The sequence below is a fragment of the Anomaloglossus baeobatrachus genome, chromosome 12 (genome assembly GCF_048569485.1).
Source record: "Anomaloglossus baeobatrachus isolate aAnoBae1 chromosome 12, aAnoBae1.hap1, whole genome shotgun sequence".
Taxonomy (NCBI): Eukaryota; Metazoa; Chordata; class Amphibia; order Anura; family Aromobatidae; genus Anomaloglossus; species Anomaloglossus baeobatrachus.
This window is the reverse complement of record NC_134364.1, coordinates 89175424-89193672: the sequence shown is the minus strand read 5'-3', so window position 1 is coordinate 89193672 and position 18249 is coordinate 89175424. Positions and strand designations below refer to the sequence as shown.

The following is an 18249-nucleotide window of genomic DNA, read 5'->3' as shown; positions in this document are numbered from 1 at the left end:
TCGGCGGGGTCACGTCGTAAGTGACGCACATCCGGCATCATAAGTATGATTGTAGCGTGTAAAACCTCCGTGCAATTGCGATTGAACGAAAATCCGTTCATCACATGCACGTCGTTCATTCCTCAAAAATTGAACGTGAGGTTGTTCAATGTTCCCGAGGCAGCACACATCGCAGTGTGTGACACCCCGGGAACATTGAACGACAGCTTACCTCCGCCCGCGGCTCCCGCCGGCAATGCGGAAGGAAGGAGGTGGGCGGGATGTTTACGTCCCGCTCATCTCCGCCCCTCCGCTTCTATTGGTCGGCTGCCGCGTGACGTCGATCTGACCGAACGTCCCTCCCACTCCAGGAAGTGGACGTTCGCCGCCCACATCGAGGTCGTATGGATGGGTAAGTACGTGTGAACGGACAAATTGAACGTGCCGCACATACGATGGTGGCGGTTACGATCGCATACGATATCGTATGCAAAATCGTAACATGTAAAGCAGGCTTTAGATAGGTTCTTCAAGATGGTCCACTTGGTTCCCCTATCACAGATCACCCAAATCAGTCATTTTCTGAGAGGCGGGAAGCTCTGAAATAAAATCCATAGAGATGTGCGTCCAAGGTTTCTTAGGTACCGGCAAAGGCAATAATAGCCCACTAGAATGTGAACAACAGGGCTTGGACCTAGAACAAACTCCACACGACTGCACAAAACGACGGACATCCCGGGACAGGGAAGGCCACCAAAAAGAGCATCTCACAAGATCCCGAGTACCAAAAATGCCAGGATGACCCACCAAAACAGAGCAATGAACCTCAGAGACAACTCGGTCTCTCCATTGGTCCGGGACAAACAGTTTCCCAGTAGGACATCTCTCAGGTTTATCCCCCTGATATTTCGCCAGTGCCAACCGCAGATCAGGTGAAATGGCCGAAAAAACTACACCATCATTCAGGATAGTAGACGGCTCGACAACCTCCAAAGAGTCAGCACAGAAACTCCTGGAAAGGGCATCGGCCTTAACATTCTTGGTGCCTGGCAAAAAGACCACAAAATTAAACCGGGTAAAAAACAAAGCCCACCTGGCCTGCCGAGGATTCAACCTCTTGGCAGATTCCAGATAGGCAAGATTCTTGTGGTCCGTAAGCACCACAACTTGATGTCTGGTCCCCTCCAACCAGTGTCTCCATTCTTCAAATTCCTACTTCATAGACAATAATTCCCGGTTCCCCACATCATAATTCCATTCAGAAGTAGCAAACTTCCAAGAGAAAAAGGCACAGGGCTTAAGTTTACCCGAAGTAGCGTCTCGTTGAGACAGAACAGCTCCTGCTCCGGATCTCTGAGGCATCGATCTCAACCTGAAATGGGCGAGACAGATAAGGTTGCTGCAGGACTGGGGCAGAAGTGAATCGTCTTTTAAGCTCCTGGAAGGCCACAATCGCCTCTGGGGTCCAATGCTCAGCATCAGCTCCCTTCTTGGTCAAATCTGTCAGAGGTTTGACAATGGCAGAAAAATTGGCTAAAAATGTAAGGTAAAAAGGAGCAAACCCCAAAAACTGCTGCAGGGATTTTAGAGAAGTCGGTTGCACCCAGTCGTAAATAGCCTGAACCTTAACCGGGTCCATTTCGATAGCGGAGGGAGACAGGATGAAGCCCAAAAAGGAAATACTTTGCACCCCAAAGAGGCACTTTGACCCCTAGTGCATTATCCTTAAGTATCTGAAAAATAGTCCGTACTTGCCCAACATGAGAGTCCCAATCATCAGAAAAAATCAAGATGTCATCCAAATAGTCAAAAATCAAAAATTTACCTATAAGGTCCCGAAAAATATCATTCATGAAGGCCTGGAAGACGGAGGGGGCATTAGTGAGCCCAAAAGGCATCACTAGGTACTCAAAATGCCCTTCAGGAGTATTAAAAGCCATCTTCCATTCATCACCCTCCTTGATACGGATGAGATTATACGCACCCTTAAGATCCAGTTTCGTAAACCATTTGGCACTCTTCACTCTAGAGAAAAGATCAGACATCAGAGGCAAAGGGTACTGATATTTGTTGACCGTGATTTTATTAAGAAGGCGGTAATCAATACAAGGTCTCAACGACCCATCTTTCTTAGCAACAAAGAAAAAACCAGCACCCAACGGAGAAGAAGAGGGCCGAATGTGCCCCTTCTCAAATGATTCCCTGATGTATGACCACATGGCAGGGAATACGAGATTGATTAATGAGCGGCCGGCTTTTTCAAAAGAGGAAAAGCCGCCGGAGTTTGAGAACAGCCGTGCAGCGCCGCGCCGGTGATCGGGGAACGGTGAGTATGCGAGAGGGGTACTCCATTCAGTCACTCTGGTGATTAGCGGTCACCGGTGAGTCCTTCAAAGGTGACCGCTATTCATGACGCGACACAGACAGAGCCGCGGTATGAGGGTGAAGTCGGGTGAAGTTCACCAGAGTTCATTCTCAGCGCGCGACTCTGTCTGCTGTCAGCCGGCATGTATCAACGACATTTAACATCACACACGGACATTTCACACGGACAACACACACCCGTCAGTTAAGTTTCACACGCACACACGGCCATTACCATACGCCGGACACACAGCCACCACACGTGCGTTATTTACGGACCAAAAAAACGGATTACGGACATGAAAAACGGCCCGTATTACACGTGCGTGGTTATCAAGGACTTGTGTTCTAGGCCTCAGGAAGCGTGAGTTGAGACTCTTGTGTAACAATTAGGCTATGTGCGCACGCTGCGTTTTTTTGACGCTGCGTTTTTGTGCGTTTTTTGCCCAAAAAACGCACAAAAACACACCTGCGGCAAAAAAAGCATCAACAAACGCATGCGTTTTTACCGCCTTTTGGTGCCTTTTTTGGCTGTGTTTTGCTGCGTTTTTGCTCACTGCGTTTTTATGCGTTTTGTTTTATCAGTGAACAATGACATTAAAGATTGTTGAAAAAAAAGTCTGATGTAATTTCCTTCTTTAATATGTTCTTCATTCTCCACTAGTGTATGCAGGAGAGCAGACAGCTGCAGAACTCTACAAGGCTCAGCATGCTCCATCCAGGACTGTTTGCTGGAGGGAGAGGCAGGGGGAACAAAACTACAAGGCTCAGTATACTCCATCCACTAGTAGAAAGAGAAATCACCAGCACTTGAATCCAGGCAAATTTACTTAAAATGAAAAAATTCTTTATTTTCTTGTCATTAAAAATCCATATAATGGTGGTTATGCCATGTTTCAGAGAGGACGCGTTTCGAACGTCTAGTTCTTATTCAATCCCTCCGTATGCTGGAGGGAGAGACAGGGGGAGCAGAACTACAAGGCTCAGCATGCTCCATCCACTAGTGTATCCAGGAGAGCAGACACCAGCTGCAGAACTACAAGGCTCAGCATGCTCCATCCAGGACTGTATGCTGGAGGGAGAGACAGGGGGAGCAGAACTACAAGGCTCAGCATGCTCCATGCACTAGTATATGCAGGAGAGCAGACAGCAGCTGCAGAACTACAAGGCTCAGCATCCTCCATCCAGGACTGTATGCAGTTTTTTGCCCCCCAAATAATAAGATGGGCTTCGCCATCTTTTTGTATGCTAGCCAGGTACAGCAGGCAGGTATGGGCTGCTCCCAACCCCCAGCTGCCTATTTGTACCCAGCTGCAAACCAAAATAATAGGGAAGTCCTTTTTTTAATTATTTGTTGAATTTAATGAAATAATTAAAAAAAAAATGACGTGGGCTTCGCATTGGGTCCAGCCAGGTACAACTAGGCAGATGGGGATTGTAATCCACAGCGCAGGGTGCCCAAGCTTTCTGGGCACCCCCGTTGCGAATTGCAGTCCGCAACCTCCCCAAAAAATGGCGCTTTCATAGAAGCGCCATCTTCTGGCGCTGTATTCAACTCTACCAGCTGCCCTGGTGCCGGGTGGCTCGCTGGGTAATAATGGGGTTTGGGCTAGCTGTATATTATCAACTGGCCCTAAGCCCGAAATTCATGGTGTCACGCCAATATTAGACATGGCCACCATGAATTTCTAGTAAAGATAAAAAAAACACAACACACAGAAAAATATTTTTTATTAGAAATAAAACACAACACAATTAGTGACTCCATCTTTATTGAAATAAAGAGCACCTCCTTCCGTAATCCTGGGTCAAGGGTCCGTGCCGTCCAATCCGGATCCAATATCATCTGATCGGTTTACTGGAAGGCAAAGCGATCAGATGATGTGTCAGGTTCAAGGATGTGAATCACATGACACATCAGCTGATTGTATAAAAGCCGTTTATACAATCAGCTGATCCATCAGTGCAAAAAAAACCAAACTACTCACTTCTGTGGAGACTCTTGTCTGATCGCTGCAGAACCCGGCGGTAATCAGCTAATGAAGTCACCTGACCGCATCAGCTGATAGTTTAAGCCGGCCGGGCGGTAAAAAGCTGGCCTCACCGCTTGACTTATACTGTCAGCTGATTCCGTCAGGTGACCGCATCAGCTGATCACCGGCAGGTCCTGCAGCTATCGGACGTGTCCCGGGAGTCTGCAGACAGGTGAGCATGAGATTTTTTTTTTCTACTGTTCACTTTTGCTTTCACAGCTGCTTCCACCTCCTGTCTGGACATGGCGCTGGATGGGAGGTGGAAGCAGCGGTGGCGGTATCGGGAGGATTCATGCTTCTGTGTTTACCAACGCAAGGAATCCTCTTCCTGTACACATCACTGTACTACCCACCTCTTGCGTTTATAGCTGTGTTTTTAGTCATAGAAACGCACTAAAACGCAGCTATATTTGCAATTTGAATTTTTCATTGCGTTTTTGAACATCTCATTGAACTCAATGGGTGAAAAACGCAGTGAAAAACGCAAAAATAATTGACATTCTGCGCTTTTTGTGGGCATCACAATAACGCAACTAAAAAAACCGCTGTGTGCAGACAGCAAAAATTAAAACTCATAGACTTTGCTGGGGAAGCAAAGTCATGCAGTTTTCTGAACAAAAACGCACCCGAAAAACGCGCAAAAATGCTGCGAAAAATGCACTGTGTGCACATAGCCTTAGGATGTGTCTATGCCTGGTACTGCAGAGATTGCAATACAGTGATGATCACATCCACAGACAGCGCATTGCTTTTTCAGCTTATTCATAGTGTGAGACAGGGGATATAGCTCAGCTTTGATCTTTGCTTTGGTCCAAGCGAGTGGCTATGGATTCACAGATGACAGCGGCAGACTGGCAGGTTCCAAACAGATACGGCCACTGCCGTGTTTATTGTGTACACTTATCCTTCAGTGTTACACATGCAAAAACAGGAAAATAAACGTCTAAGGCCGTCTGGCCACTAACTAACAACAGAATGCTAACTACAAAATAAACCTATGTAACAAACAAAACAGTATTCTCTTACTGTGTGGGTTCCTCAGCACAGCCAGTGGAGGTATGGAGTCTCAGCCCCAGCAGCCATAAGCCTGTACCTCTCCTCAGCAGCGTCTCTGTGCTGAATGCCTCCTGATTATTTCAGCTGATCCAGTGAGGAATCAAAACCCTGGATTGAATGTGGAGAAGGGAGCAACCAGTCCCACTGCCATTCCTACTGATTGCTCCAGGAAAAACCGAGCCCAAAATTACACTGAAATAAACAGGCTTCAGTGACTAACTTATTGCTGAGCCAGATATAACTTTCCCAACTTTTCCCAGCCCATTTGCATGGGCCAAACCGCTCCACAATCAATACATGGAAACATATGAAATGAACCGCGGGAAAACATACCTGTTCTCTAGTACTTCTCCCCTCGGCATCTCACAATAGGGAAACCAGTAGTGATGAGATATGTGCATTAGCAAGAACTGCTGTATTTTAGATGTAAATGTAATTGGTGGCGTCTCCTTTTTCACATGTCACTAAGATATTTTCAGATCCCTCGTCTAGAAAGGTCAACTTTAAAGCTTTGTGCAAATACACTGAGGGATTATTGTAACAAGAGCTAAGAAATTAAAGGGAACCTGTCACCTAATATGCGTTCTGAGCTATCAGCAGACACATGTGTGACATAATTACACCTCCCTACCCATCCCTGTGTTATAAAATTGTATAATATGAATAAAAAACGTTTTATTACCTTTATATTTCCTATGTAAATATCAGGGAATATGGTCACAGGGGCGGCTCGTTGCCCTGCATACTTTCCGTGGTATCACGCCCCTGTGGGCGTGATACCATGGAGTCACATGAGCGACGTCACCGTCACTCATTCTATCCTGCGCGCGTTTACACTTACTATTGGGCAGGCTTCTCTTCCAGGTTCTCCTTGTCAGTTTCAGCCGGCGCGTGAACACTTGGAAACGATGCCTGCCACAATGCACGCAGGATAGAATGAGCGACGGGCTCATGTGACTCCACAGGGGCGTGATACCACGGAAAGTATGCAGGGCAAAGCTCCGCCCCTGTGACCATATTCCCTGATATTTACTTAGGAAATATGAAGGTAATAAAATGTTTTTTATTACTTTCATATTATACAATTTTATAACACAGGGATGGGTAGGGAGGTGTAATTAGGGCACACATGCATCTGCTGATAGCTCAGAACGCATATTTTAGGTGACAGGTTCCCTTTAATGAATCATAATGATATTTGGACAAATTAACAAACTATCTCCGTTGATAGAAAATATTTACACGTATGTAAAAGCCTATGAAATATTATATGTAATTGTCATGCTCAAATCAAGCATAGGAGCATGGTAGGAGCATGGTTTCACTATGAATTGTGAATCAGGGCTATTGGAAAAAGAGCTGACAATCTCTTTCTCTCAGTTGTTCAATGACCCCCCCCCCTCCCGCTGAGCAGGGAGTGTGTGATGAAGCCCCCTCCTTTGATATAGTCAGTTCAAATATTTAACAGATTTGTGTGGTGACACTTCTCTGTCCCTTTGTAATTAGGCTTGCCCTTACTTCAGAGCAACAATAGAGCTAATTGGCCAATGTCCCAGACTTTGTAGGGCCACTTTATATAGTATGAATATTAGGTTTTTAGTGAAAGGTGTAGGTTGTATAGATATGGGAGACAGTATATTTTCGGCATCCTGGCGCAGTGCCGAACACAATGCATTCACTTGCAATGTTGTGTGGCCTGCCCAATAGGCCAGAATTATTATTGGCCAGGTGGATAAAGTTGTATATGTCTCATATGTACCATCATGGCCAAAAGTGTTGGCAGCCTTGAAATTGTTCCAGAAAATTGTCACAACGTGACTTTGGGCTATCGAGTGACTGGGGCCTCCTATACTTTCCCTCACATTAGGGTACGCTAGGCTATCCCTAACCTACTGATTGACCCTGAAGGTGGAGATGCCAGAATCCTGTGCCCTAGGGGCACTTTGCACAATACGACATCGCAAGCCGATGCTTGCGATACCGAGCGCGATAGTCCCCGCCCCCGTCGCAGCTGCGATATCATGGTGATAGTTGGCGTAGCGAACATTATCGCTACGCCAGCTTCACATGCACTCACCTGCCCTGCGACGTCGCTCTGGCCGGCGACCCGCCTCCTTATTAAGGGGGCGGGTCGTGCGGTGTCATAGCGACGTCACACGGCAGGCGGCCAATAGAAGAGGAGGGGTGGAGATGAGCGGGACGTAAACATCCCGCCCACCTCCTTCCTTCCGCATAGCTGGCGTGAGCCGCAGGACGCAGGTAGGAGATGTTCCTCGCTCCTGCGACTTCACACACAGTGATGTGTGCTGCCGCAGGAACGAGGAACAACATCGTAACATCGGTCATTTCCAAATTATGGAAATGACCAACGCTACACCGATGATACGATTACGACGATTTTGTGCTCGTTAGTCGTATCAAAAAGGCTTTACACACTACGATATCGCCTGCGATGCCGGATGTGCGTCACTTTCAATTTGACCTCACCGACATCGCACCTGCGATGTCGTAGTGTGCAAAGTGCCCCTTACTGTTCTCCTGACTAGATCCAATCTGTTATTCCCACCACCACTTCCAGGGAAGGGTCTTGAGTGTGATGGAAACACAGATTAGGACAGGGTAAAATGAAAACTCAGACTCACTGTAAACTCACAGGAGTAAACAGTAATTGAAAGCAAGAGCGGGAAGGCAGCCACATTGAGCTTCTGCAATCTCAAATTCAAAATCAGTACTAAGCGCTGACACCACCACTCCATTCTGAAGAATGGGGATAGGTTCCTCACAGGGTTTCCCCCCCAGAAAAACTCCTAGACAAAGCATCAGCCTTAATGTTTAAGAACCAGGGTCATATGTTTAAAAGAATTGAAACCTGTTGAAAAACAATGACCGTCGAGCTTGTGTCTGTGTAAGCCGCTTTGCACACTCAAGATAGAGAAGATTCTTATGATCAGTAATTACTGTAACAGGATGGATAGCTCCCTACAAAACATGTCACCATTCCTCAAATACTAATTTGATCGCGAGGAATTCCCTATTACCAATATTGCACTTACAGTGCTGGCCAAAAGTATTGGCACTCCTGCAATTCTGTCAGATAATACTCAGTTTCTTCTTGAAAATGATTGCAATCACAAATTCTTTGGTATTATCTTCATTTATTTTGCTTGCAATGAAGAAACACAAAAGAGAATGAAACAAAAATCAAATCATTGATCATCTCGCACAAAACTCCAAAAATGGGCCAGACAAAAGTATTGGCACCCTTAGCCTAATGCGGGCTTCACACGGTACAATCTATCGTGCGATCGTACCCGCCCCCGTCGTTTGTGCATCACGGGCAAATCGCTGCCTGTGTTGCACAAAGTCGTTAAACCGCCGTCACACGTACTTACCTGATGTGCGACCTCGCTGTGGGCGGCGAACATCCACTTCCTGAAGGGGGAGGGACGTTCAGCGTCACAGCGACGTCACACAGTAGCCAGCCAATAGAAACGGAGGGGCGGAGCTGAGCGGGACGTAAACATCCCGCCCACCTCCTTCCTTCTGCATAGCCGACGGGTGCCGCGGGACGCAGGTAAGCTGTGTTCATCGTTCCCGGGGCGATGTGTGCTGCCCCGGGTGCGATGAACAACCGGCGCCATTAAAATTAAAAGATTTTTTGAAATTAAACGACGAGTACACGACTCACGATTTTTGAACGATTCTGCGTCGCTCGGTGTCACACAAGACGACGTCGCTAGCGATGCCGTATGTACGTCACGAAAACCGTGACCCCGATGACACATCGCACGATAGATCGTCTCGTGTGACGCCCGCATAATACTTGGTTGCACAATCTTTAGCCAAAATAACTGCGAACAACCGCTTCCGGTAACCATCAATGAGTTTTTTTTACAATGCTCTGCTGGAATTTTAGACCATTTTTCTTTGGAAAACTGCTCCAGGTCCCTGAGATTTGAAGGGTGCCTTCTCCAAACTGCCATTTTGAGATCTCTCCACAGGTGTTCTATGGCAGGGTATCCCAACTCCAGTCCTCAAGGCCCACCAACAGTGCATGTTTTCAGGATTTCCTTAGCATTGCACTGCTGTTGGAACCAGCACCTGGGCAGGTAATTACATTTAACACCTGTGCAATACTAAGGAGATCCCAAAAACCTGCACTGTTGGTGGGCCTTGAGGACTGGAGTTGGGGACCTCTGTTCTATGGGATTCAGGTCTGGACTCATTGCTGGCCACTTTAGTAGTCTCCAGTGCTTTCTATCAAACCATTTTCTAGTGCTTTTTGAAGTGTGTTTTGGGTCATTGTCCTGCGTGAAGACCCATGGACAGGGGACAGCCGGATGTGCTTATCCATCAATACACCACAAGCAGCGCTGAAGACATATTCTGAAAGAACGCTGGCTGCCAGACAGGCCAAAACTTCCAAGGCGTGATGGTGAGCTTAGGACACTTTTCCATTTTTGAACACTAAAATGCAAAAGGGTCCAACCCCCCTTATGACTTCGATATTCAGTTCTACATACTACTTAACCATCCTCTCCAGTCCTTCACTATGTGTCAGACTTCTAGTCTGTTCTGTTGGTGCCTGCGATGGTCTAAATGGTCTAAAAAAATGTGTGCCAAACCTCATAGAAATTGCTTCTGCCTATTGAACTGCTGCTGCTGCTAATGTTTCTGTGTTGACAACGCGACTTTCCCATTGTTGGAATTCTAGAACTGCCATGCACGCTGTGTGCTTAATTGCTGTTTTGTGGAAAACTACTGTTAAGATGGTCAACAAGCTTGTTTCGATACTCCGCGCATCCCTTTCCAGGGGTGGAAGCATCTTGCTAAATTAATTCTTGTACCATGGATGTAACAGAGTGGTGACCCAGTAGATAGCACTATTTGTAATACTACCAATATGGATATCATGTTGCACATAGTGCAGCAAGAAGGTGCTCATGTGTTGGACGCTTCCATGAGTTCTAAGTCCATGTTATGTTGGTGGCGGGGTAATGCTCAAGCTTGCCTCCTCCGTCCCCTCCCACCAACCACGGACAAAAGAGATAGGATCAATTTTTTCTTCATCTCCGGAGTTTTTGGCGCCCATCACCTCTTCCTCCTCCATTTGATCGGCTCCTGCACCTTCGCTACCAGTTTGTCTTTTACCATGAGCCCGCCTCAGTCGATGGACTCCACCCGACCATGACACTCGCCTGTGCGATGACTGTCTGGACCTTACAGAAAATGGTATCCTTTCTTCATCCTCCTCTTTCTCTGAGACCCCTCACCTTCTCCCGCTGAGCATTCAAAGTGTGCTCCAACATGTAGATGAACGGAATGGTGATGCTGATGTTGGCATAGTCAGTGCTAACCAAATTTGTAGCCATTTCAAAACTGTGCAGGAGGGTGCAGAGGTGCGAGTCCCAGTCTATGCCTCATGGTATAGCGCACCAGGGCTTGCTTCTGCTGCCACAGTTGCTGCAACATGTGCAGAGTAGCATTCCACTGTGTCGGCACATCGCATAGTAACTGGTTAACCGGTGGACCGAAAGACCTTTGTAGTGGTGCTAGTCGATTAGCCGCAGGGGTGCGAATGGTGGAAATGAACACACAGCGACTGTGCCTTCTGCAGCAGTCCCTAGAATTTCTTTACAACCAGGGTGAGCATGGGAGCCATGCAATGCACATGTGATGTCGTCAAGGTGTAGTGCTGCCACCAGGTTTGCCTCATTATTGCACAGGCCTTCCCTGGCTCCAGGTTCAATGGAGACATCCATTTATCAAACTCGACCCGGATAGCTGTCCACAGCTTTACAGCTGTGTTACTTGCTTCTCCAATTTATATTAATTTCAGCACTGCCTGATTGTGTTGAGGCGTGGCTGAGCTGTATGGAGGTGGAAGGGATTCTCTCTGCACTTTTGGAATGCGTATTCCATTAAGGGAGAAGTTGAGGGCGCAGGTGGAGGCCCTAGAGGAGGTGGAGGAAGCAGAAGCAGTGGAAGAAGCGGTAGGTCCAAAGGTTTGTCCCGCAATTCTTGGGGATTTCAAGACTTGGGAAGCAGCCCTTTCCCCATCTTCTGTGCAGCCACCAGAGTAACCCAGTGCCCAGTCAGTGAGATGTAATGCCCCTGGCCATGCTTGTTCGTCTAGGTGTCAGTGGTGAAATGCACCGTGGGAGACTGGGTTTTTCAAGGAAAAGATAATGTTGTCTGCGACATGATGGTGTAGTGCAGGCACAGCTTTAATGCTGGCTTGAGAAACATGTGGTGTGCTTGGTGTCTCACATGGGTCAAAAACACCAGGCATAGTCACTTTCGTAACAGCTGTCGGGTCTCCCTCACCCCGACTGTAGCGGGTAAACAAGTGGAGGTTCTGTGGTCGGAGACACAGTGACACAGGAGGAGGAAGAAGCAGCAGACATGGTTGATTGGACAGCCGGTGGTTGGGTAGGCCTGCGCAGTAAGATTCTTACAGTAATGCATGTTGGTTGCCAGGGCTGTGGAGTCGGTAAGCCAAACCTGCGACTACAACTCCTCAATTTCCCTTGCACCGACTCCGACTCCACGACTCCGACTTCCACATATATTGCTTATATTTAAGTGAAAAATGTATTATAGTACAATGTGAACTTCAGACATTTAATCATTTTTATGATACAATAATCAAGATATTTAGATAGAACATAAAATATACACAAAAAACTGTAATAAATTGTAAATATGTAATACAATATGTAATATGCAGTAGATTACACACATATACACAGTATATATATATTTATATATACACACAGGGTGGTCCAAAAGTAGGTGGACAGTATGTGTAATAGGGTTATCAAACATGGTGTAAAGTGAAACTGGCTCAGCTGCCCTTAGCAACCAATCAGATTCCACTTTTCATTCTTCACAGACTCTTTGGAAAATGAAAGGTGGAATCTGATTGGTTGCTAAGGGCAACTGAGTCAGTTTCACTTTACACCATGTTTGATAACCCTATTGCACATACTGTCCACCTACTTTTGGACCACCCTGTGTGTGTGTATATATATATATATATATATATATATATATATGTAATCTACTGTATATTACATAGTGTATTACATATTTACAATTTATTACAGTTTTTTTGTGTTCTAAAGTTGTGTTCCAAATATATATTCTATGTTATTTTATGTATATATATATATATATATATATATATATATATATATATATATATATATATATAGATAGATAGATATACTGTATATGTGTGTGTATATATACAGTATCAGTAGTATCAGTAGCAAAAATATACTAAATAACATTTGGGCAGTCTATGAATTTGTTATAAGAAATAGATTTGCCTCCATCAGATCCTCCTTCATAGATGACCTCAAATCTGACCTAATAATTTTAAGGCTAGAGAACAACCTGACTTTGGTCAACATAAAAAGCTACCAGAAGAATTTTATTTTCCAATAGCTGTGTCTCTCTCCATTTCATTGAAGCAGAAATGCCATCTGCGATTAAACCTCCTCTTTGTGACAGGCAAAATAGCAAGTTCTTCCACTCCCTTATGAAAATGCCAGGAGTTAAATCCTCAGCTTTTAATTTTTTAGTCACGCTAAGTGGGTGATTAAGCAATTCCTTCAATTCAGTCACCTGTGTCCATTGACCTTCATTTAGGGTTACCTGAGGGTTCGCCAAATCTACAAGAAATGGTTTTAGTTCAAGAAATCGCTCAATCATTAAATAAGTGCTGCCCAACTGAGTGGCTTGATCGACAATTGCCCCTTTCCCAGCATGTCTCTTCAAGATGGAATCAATTTTAGGGGTTCTGGCGGCAATAACCAATTTCCTCACTTTTCCAATCAGATTTCCAGCATGTCCCTCTTGCAGACTATCTTTTATTGCCGGTTGCAGAGTGTGCACAACACAGCACATGTGATGAATATGAAAGTGTTTTGAAGCAGCTTCAACAAGATCATCTAATTCTAAAGTATCATTTTGCTGTTCTGTTGTAATATCTGTTTGTTCCTCAGTTACATGAACACCACTGTGGCTCCATCTCATACATACTGAATCCTAAATTTTCTTCTAGCTGTTGTTCATTACTCTCATTCATCAGTTTAGTTGTACTTATGTTTGAAGCATTGTTCTGTGAGGATCCGTTTTTGGGCTCAAAAACGGATCCTCACAAAGAATGAGCATGTCAGTTTGTGTGGCGTTTTTCTAATTTGCTTTTGCTATTGAAAACATTATCTATGAGCTCAGAAACCTTTCAGGTGATGCGTTTTTTTTAAAATCTGATCTGCTTTTACAGCTGAAAAACATATCCCCAAAAAACGCAGCAATAACGCTGTGTGTGAATGTAGCCTTAGATCAGGAATATTACAGCCATTTATAGGATTTTTCATAACTTTCCCAAATTCCTATGAAAAAATATTCAGCACATTCTGCATTCAACTACTGTACCCAATTTATTATATATTTTAGGATTCGAAGTCGGTCCATTTTATACCGAATCCACCAAAATGAACACAGACTCCGACTCCACGACTCCGTCTCCACAGCCCTGTAATGGTTGCGCATGTGCTGGGTCATGCATGTAGTAGTCAATTTATTTGAATTTTTGTCTCCACTGAGTTGTTGTTTACAACGTTGGCAGATAACGAAACTTGGGTTCTCCTTTGTTGTCTCAAAAAAGCCCCAGGCTAGTCAACTCTTTCTGAGAACAGCAGACCTGTGACCACTGCTGACCACAACCATAGTTGTCGCTGAAGATTCAGTGCGTCTCATGTTTGCATCACTACGTGTTTGTGCGGGAAGCACCAACGTAACATTCTTGTCTTCCTCTTCCTCCTTTGCTGAGCTACTCAGCTGTGTGCCTCTGGGTTCACACCAAGTAGGATTTACAACTTCATCATCATGCTCTATGTTGTGCCACTCCTCCTCTTCCTGACCTGACATTACAGAACAGTACTCGTGCGCCTCAGGTATCTGAGTATCATCATCATCATCACCTCCATCCCAAGTGTTAATATTAATTGACGATGGTCGGGATTCTGCTCGGATCCTACTTCATCCAGGCCAGGATGCAACTGACAAAGATATGGGCCATTGGTACATATGCTTTCCTCCTCTTGAGTCAGGGTATCTTTGGGGCAGATCTCTGATGCCCATGGGATACAATGTGTAGAAAAATGTGTAATTGGGGTGGCACCTCTCAGGAATGAACTGTGTGTGATGTTGAGGTGCAGGAATAGGAGGAGAGGCCACTTGATGTGGCACTTGCCATCTATTCGAGCACATGCTGCTTATCACCGTCATTACAAAGTTGAAGTGATGTGCAGCTCTCAAAGAAATGTAGTGAAGAAGGCTGTCCAGATCAGATCAGCAGACATGTGCAGGGATGACCGCGGTCTCGACGCGGGAGCCCATGGTAACCACCGGGGGGAAGCGACCTAGGATGTACGTATAGGTCCTAGCTCGTGAAGTGGTTAAAGAGGTTTTCTCAGCAACAAAGTTAATCTTAAAACTCACTTTAATCAATAGATCTTGGATTAATAATAAGTTCAGCAATTGAATGTGTTTAAAAAATCGTTCCTGTGCTGAGATAATCTTATATATGTGCCCTCACCATAATGCCCGTATCTGACCGTCCAGGACATGTTCTGATCATAACACATCTCCAGAGCTGGGGAGGAAATAATAAAATATGCAAACATTTCAGCAAATGATCACAAATTATTATTATTTCTTTGCGGTTAAACATTTTTAAAAAACATACAGGGAAATATTTTACTTCCCAAAAAGAATCAAATGCGATCGCAAGATGTAATGTCTGAATACTTTCTTTTCCATCCTCCCCTGCCCCAGAGCAGTGGTATAATTAGACCATGTCCCTCTATACTCAGGCACAGCCATTACACAGTACACAGCAGGTGCACATTTATAAAATTATCTTAGCACAGGAACCAGGGCTGTGGTGTCGGAGTCGTGGAGTCTGAGTTGGTGCTCATTTTGGTGGAGTCGAAGTCGGTATAAAATGGACCGACTCCTAAAATATATAATAAATTGGGTACAGTAGTACAATGCAGAATGTGCTGAATATTTTGTCATAGGAATTTGGGAAAGTTATGAAATGTCCTATGTCTGTTCTGTTCCTGATCTAAGACTACATTCACACACAGCGTTTTTGCTGCGTTTTTTGAGGATACGTTTTTCAGCTGCAAAAGCAGATCAGCTTTCTAAAAAACTGCATCACCTGAAAGGTTTTTGAGCTCATAGATAATGCTTTCAATAGCAAAAGCAGATTAGAAAAATGCCACAAACTGCCTGCTCATTCTTTGTGAGGATCTGTTTTTGAGCCCAAAACCAGATCCTCACAAAAGTGTTTTTGAGCCCAAAAACGGATCCTCACAAAATGATGTGTCTGAATGCCATATCTTGAAGCCTATTGCCTTTACTGGGATGCCCAGAGTCACTGCATTTCACTGAATTATTTTGCCATCAATGTTCGATATGTTTGTGACAAGAAAGAAATTGTTACCAAGACACTGGCAGTAAAAGATACTAAATAAATTGTTACCAAGACACTGGCAGTAAAAGATACTAAAGCTCATCACACCAGTCAGTTTCTCCAGGACTTAGTGGAAAATGTTCTGCAAGATAACGAACTCAAAAAAGAACATGTTTTTGCTATTGTAATGGACAATGCTTCAAACATGATAAGTACAATTAAACTGATGAATGAAAGTAATGCACAACAGCTAGAAGAAAATTTAGGATTCAGCATGTTTGAGATGAAAGGCCACAGTGCTGTTCATGTAACTGAGGAACAAACATATTACAACAGAACAGCAAAATGATACTTTAGAATTAGATGCTCTTGTTGAAGCTGCTTCAAAACACTTTCATATTCATCACATGCGCTGTGCTGTGCACACGCTGCAGCTGGCAATAAGAGATAGTCTGCAAGAGGGCATGTTGGAAATCTGATTGGAAAAGTGAGGAAATTGGTTATTGCCGCCAGAATCTCTAAAATTGATTCCATCTTGAAGAGACGTGCTGGGAAAGGGACAATTGTTGATCAAGCCACTTGGTGGGGCAGCACTTTTTTAATGATTTAGCGATTGCTTGAACTAAAATTGTTTCTTATAGATATGGTGAACCCTCAGGTAACCCTAAATGAAGGTCAATGGACACAGGTGGCTGAATTGAAGGAATTGCTTAATCACCCATTTACCGTGACTAAGAAATTCCAAGCTGAGGAATTAACTCCTGGCATTTTCATAAGGGAGTGGAAGAACTTGCTATTTTGCCTGTCACAAAGAGGAGGTTTAATCGCAGATGACATTTCTGCTTCAATGAAATGGAGGGAGACACAGCTATTGGAAAATAAAATTCTTCTGGCAGCTTTTTATGTGGATCCAAGTCATCATATACTGCTTGATGACCAACAGCTTACTAAAGGTAAAGTTAGAATGAGCGGCAACAGGACTGCCAGGCGGAAGAGGACTTGGGTCCTGACAGTGCTACTGTTGCCATATCTTCATCCTCATCAGATGAGGAGTTTAACTTTGACAAGTATTTGGATGACATGGAGCAGGCAAAGCGTTGCCGCAAGAAAAAATATTTCACTCCGTCTCCTATAGCAGCAGATTGACCAGATTTCAGCAACATTTTTCACTTGCTCTCAAAGAAATAGAAAAATTCAACCATTCATCAAAACTGACTGTGCATAAGGAAATTCCTTTATACTCGGAAATTGTTAGAGATGTTGCCCATGTGGTTACGGCTTTACCTCCAAACCAAGTTACTGTAGAGAGGTTGTTCTCTAGCCTTAGGGGTACTTTGCACGCTGCGACATCGCTTGTGCTATGTCGGTGGGGTCAAATCGAAAGTGACGCACATCCGGCGTCGCTGTCGACATCGCAGTATTTGAATCCTTTTACATACGATTAATGAGCGCAAAAGCGTCATTATCGTATGATTGTGTAGGGTCCGACATTTCCATAATTGCCCTGCCACGACAGTACGATGTTGTTCCTCGTTCCTGCGGCAGCACACATCGCTGTGTGTGAAGCCGCATGAGCGAGGAACATCGCCTTACCTGAGTCCTGAGGAAGAAGGAGGTGGACGGGATGTTTACATCCCGCTCATCTCCACCCCCCCTGCTTCTATTGGCCACCTGCCGTGTGACGTCGCTGTGACGCCGCATGACCCGCCCCCTTAGGAAGGAGACGGTTCGCCGGTCAGAGCGACGTCGCAGGGCAGCTAAGTGCGTGTGAAGCTGCCGTAGCGATAATGTTCGCTACGGCAGCGATCACAAGATATCACAGCTGCGACGGGGGCGGGGACTATCGCGCTCGACATCGCAGCATCGGCTTGCGATGTCGTCGTGTGCAAAGTACCCCTTAAACTTATTTGGTCAGATTTGAGGTCATCTGCGAAGGAGGATCTGATGGAGGCAATTCTATTTCTTACAACAAAATCATAGACTGTACAAATGTTATTTAGTATGTTTTTGCTGAAAACTGTAGTTTGCCACTTACATAGTGTATTACATAGGGATATATATATATAAAAAACATATGTAATAAACTATGTAAATGGCAAACAACAGTTTTCAACAAAAACATACTAAATAACATTTAGTATATTGTTTATATTCAAGTGAAAAATTTATTGTAGTACAATGTGCACATCAGACATTTAATCAATGTTATGATACAATAATCAAGATCTTTAGATTGAACATAAAATATATTTATTGGAATACAACTTTAGAACACAAAAAACTGTAATACATTGTAAATATCTAATACAATATGTAATATACAGT

General features: G+C 44.5%; 1 protein-coding gene across 1 annotated transcript in view; it reads left to right on the top strand.

Annotated features, from left to right (window-relative positions):
* LOC142257982 (NACHT, LRR and PYD domains-containing protein 3-like) overlaps positions 1 to 18249 on the top strand; it is a 125378-nt gene that overhangs the window by 70611 nt on the left and 36518 nt on the right. The window lies entirely within an intron of this gene.